This window comes from Sinocyclocheilus anshuiensis, unplaced genomic scaffold, assembly GCF_001515605.1.
Source record: "Sinocyclocheilus anshuiensis isolate Anshui unplaced genomic scaffold, SAMN03320099.WGS_v1.1 scaffold1858, whole genome shotgun sequence".
Taxonomy (NCBI): domain Eukaryota; kingdom Metazoa; phylum Chordata; class Actinopteri; order Cypriniformes; family Cyprinidae; genus Sinocyclocheilus; species Sinocyclocheilus anshuiensis.
The window spans coordinates 194532-199010 of NW_015546141.1; the positions used below are offsets into that span (position 1 = coordinate 194532).

The window sequence follows — 4479 nt, forward strand, 5'->3', positions numbered from 1 at the left end:
CACACACACACACACACACACACACACACACATTCTGGATGAAAAATAATTGTAGTTGTGATATCGACAGAGATTTACCCTTTTTGTCACCATTTTATTGTTTTACATTGCTTTTTCTATATATTAAATATTTGCATTGCATTATAATCATCACTGTTTTGATCTTGCAGAGATTTGTGTCTATGTTCTATAACTGAATTGCATTTGTCTGGTGTTTTTATTCTCTTCACTACACCATCGCATCGCATACTAACTGTCATTGTTTAAGCTGGATGTTGGCGAGATGATGAGTGTACAGTATGTGCACTGCATGCACTGAATATTACTGTATAATGCAGTCCAACCCTTCAATCTGTCCTCAGCGTTCCCGTCAGGGGGCGTGTCCTGCGCTCTGATTGGCCGAGCGCTGAGGTGTGTCGGGGGGTGTGCTCGTGCGTCCGCATGATCATCTGAGCGTCATGACGCCGTTTCCGAGCGGCGCGTGAGAGCTGCGGCTGCAGTTTGACAGCGGCGGAGGTGCGCGACGAGTTTCGGCGGAGATTATGTGTTTATAGAAATGATATAAATGCTCTTTCGCTGCAGTGATCGCGCTGACAGCACCGCCATCGGCTCACTGACGCCTCGACGCGCGATGTTTGGCGAGCGCTGGCTGCTGCGCTTGAAGGTGACTCGCTGTTTGTGTTTGTCAGAATCAGTGTTGTTGTGTGAACTGAAGATCACATCCTGCACTCCCTCATACTGCTCTATTCTGTTCTGTTCTGTTCTGTTCTGCTCTATTCTGTTCTACTCTACTCTATCCTGTTCTGTTCTGTTCTACTCTATTCTGTTCTATTCTGCTCTACTCTATTCTGTTCTGTTGCACTCTATTCTGTTCTGTTCTGTTCTACTCTATTCTGTTCTGTTGCACTCTGTTCTGTTCTGTTCTGCACTACTCTATTCTGTTCTGTTGCACTCTATTCTGTTCTATTCTGTTCTGTTGCACTCTATTCTGTTCTGTTCTGTTCTACTCTATTCTGTTCTGTTCTACTCTATTCTGTTCTGTTCTTCTATTCTGTTCTGATCTACTCTATTCTGTTCTGTTCTGTTCTACTCTATTCTGTTCTTCTATTCTGTTCTGTTCTACTCTATTCTGTTCTGTTCTGTTCTTCTACTCTGTTCTGTTCTATTCTATTCTGTTCTGTTCAATTTTATTCTGTTCTCTTCTATTCTGTTCTATTCTCAGTTGTTTAACGTTCCTTTGTGCTTTATGTCCTATTCTAGTTTGCTCTGTTACTCTATATTTGTTTTAATGTATTAAATCTATGCATTTTCTTATATTTATTGTTGTATATTTTATATTGTATATTACATTGTTTTATTAATATTACATAATAATATTGATAATAATGTGTTTTACTATTTTTTTAGTGCTTTTCATAGAATATGCAATATTTTGTGATATGATATGTTTTTTTTATATATGCTATATTATATTTTATTAATAGGCTAGCGTATGTATATTTCTTTTGCTATTTCTTTAGTTCTTTTCATAGAATATGCAATATTTTGTGATATGATATGTTTTTTTTATATATGCTATATTATATTTTATTAATAGGCTAGCGTATGTATATTTCTTTTGCTATTTCTTTAGTTCTTTTCATAGAATATGCAATATTTTGTGATATGATATGTTTTTTTTATATATGCTATATTATATTTTATTAATAGGCTAGCGTATGTATATTTCTTTTGCTATTTCTTTAGTTCTTTTCATAGAATATGCAATATTTTGTGACATGATATGTTTTTTTTATATATGCTATATTATATTTTATTAATAGGCTAGTGTATGTATATTTCTTTTGCTATTTCTTTAGTTCTTTTTGTAGAATATTGTCTTAATCTATTAGATGCTATTAGATTTTTAGATTTCTTATATTTGTTGTTATATATTTTATTATAAATATTGCATTACATTTATTCATATATATAATTTTTTATATTATATACTACATTGTATTTGACTATATTTATGTTTCTTATATTTACTATTTATTGTCGTGGAATATTATGTCCTTAATCTATTAGATGATATTAGATTTCTAATATTTATTGTTATTTATTATACTATATATTTATTATACTATGAATTACAATATATTTACTCATATTATATATATATTGTTATTTTTATACTATTCTTATTCATATTTATTTAATTATTGTTCCTATTTCTTTAGTTATTTTCGTGGAATGTTATGTTCTTAAATGCTATTAGATTTCTTATATTTATGGTTATACATTTATTATATTATAAATTACATTACATTTATTCATATTATGTATGACATTTATTTATTTTATTTGTATACTATATTTATCCATATTTATTTAATTATTTTTCCTATTTCTTTAGTTATTTTCATAGAATATTATATTTATGAGCAGGTGTACAGAGAATTAGTGTCTTAACAACATGCAGGATTTGATTTGTCCCAGTGTCTTTCATCATGCCTGGTGGTTTTCTGGTTGTGATCTGTAGTTTTAGATCATGTGGTTATAGATTGACAGAGCCTCACGTGCTGTGACTGACCAGAGCTTGTGTCATCACACAGCAGTTTTCCAACACTAACCAGGCTTTTCTGAGCACATCAGATGGTTTTGTTAAAATGTTGCCTTCTGGGTTTGAGAAGAGAAGAGATTTTGCTCCTGTGGTGAAAGAGAGTTACATAATATCACCGGTGTAGTTACTGTGTGTCCATTACGCTGCTGTAGCAGCTCAGTATGACATTGTTTGAGTCTTAATCACTTTCTGGAATTGTGGATTTTTAACATGTTAATTCCAAGGTATGCGCTGTCTACTATTGAGTACTATAAACTTTCATATCATATTATTAATATTAATAATGAATTAATAAACAATATTAATATTAGTAGACAACAAGTGAAAACGAGACAATTTTGTCAACCAGACTGTTTAAATTTGTAGGTTAATCTGTGTTTAATTGTAGGTTCATGACAAAAAAGTCACATATCACTCAAAAAAAAAAAAAAAACTACAAAAAAAAATATATATAATAAATAATCAATAGTAGTGATACTTTTGCATAAAGACTATGTAGCCTATTTTGAGTATAATTAAAATTGAATTATTTTTTATTTTATTTATATTATTATTTTCATTTTTTTTTATAATTTTTTATGTAATAATTTTTCGAAGATGTAAATAAAAAAACAACAAAAAGATTATTAGAGTACATTTTACAGTCTTTAACTAAAACTAAAACCATAGCAAAAAACATTTTCAATTGCTTGAAATAAATTTCACTTTAAAATAAAATACAAGAAAACCTATTTAAAAACTCATTTTATTTTGGCTAGCTGCCAAGGCAACATTTCTCATTTTCATTTAGTTTAACTTGAAGTACTAAAATAAGTAAAACTAAAACTGAAAAAAACATAATCTAGACATTTGAAAAAAAAAAAAAAAATAGCAAAACCACAACAAGATTACTAAAAATTTAAGTAGAAATAAAATCAAATCAGAAAATATAAAATGTTTTTCAAATGTTTTATTCAGAATATTAATGAAAAGTATAATAGTATCTCAATTAGGGATATGCCGGTATCAAATTTTCATGTTGCGATTAATTGCTAATGCTTTTATCACGGTATACTTTATTATCACGATATTGAAATTTAGTTGATATATCGCATTACCGAATACCGGCACAAGTCTAATCTCAATGATACTAAAATAACACTCCTTTCTACTTCAAAATGAGTGTGTTACTTGCCATTCCTTTGTAATTTATTGTAACATTTATTAGCAGTTTCTGAGTGACAATCATTTCTACCAATTCGTTTTTTAATGTAGGTTTTTTTCCCTTGGTTGCTGTTGTATACTTTGACTATATTATGTAAATACCATGATATATGAATCTGGCAATAAGATTCAAAATCCTGTGGAATTACCATCACATACCATTAATGTACCATGTTACCACCGCAGTAGGGCTGTCAAAATGGCTGAAAAACTAAATTCGAATTTTGTACTTAAATATGATCAAAATTCGAATTATATTCGAATTTAAAATGCATAATTTCAGTTAGGGGGAAAAAAAGCTTTTGGCTTCTCTTCTGCGGCCACAAGTGGGCGCATCGAGCAAAATATTACTAATGCACGTTTATTTAAAGCATAAGATAACATGACTATCTGTGAAAAAAAGTGCATAATGTTTAAAGTAATGTTTATAAACGAATTAAAAAAATCATTATGTTGCTTAAACAACTATAAACAAAACAGTGTCATGTACGTATGCATAGTTTAATACAAAGGGTGGAAAGCCAATCACACAGTTCATTTTTCATTTAAAAACATGAGATGCAGTGGGATGGGGAAAAACCCGCCATAAAGTCTCGATATATGTTTTTTTCAAAGTTAAACTTGCATTAATTTTACATGGCTTTCTAAACATGCGGCTCTTTTGTGCGAGA

At 30.1% G+C, this 4479-nt stretch overlaps 1 protein-coding gene across 1 annotated transcript in view; it reads left to right on the forward strand.

Moving 5' to 3' along the window:
* The first annotated feature begins 481 nt into the window (after positions 1 to 481).
* LOC107701195 (peroxisome proliferator-activated receptor alpha-like) overlaps positions 482 to 4479 on the forward strand; it is a 51819-nt gene continuing 47821 nt past the window's right edge. The window contains exon 1 of the mRNA XM_016503157.1: positions 482 to 664. The gene's annotated coding sequence lies outside the window, so the exon portion shown is untranslated. The remainder of the gene's footprint in view (positions 665 to 4479) is intronic.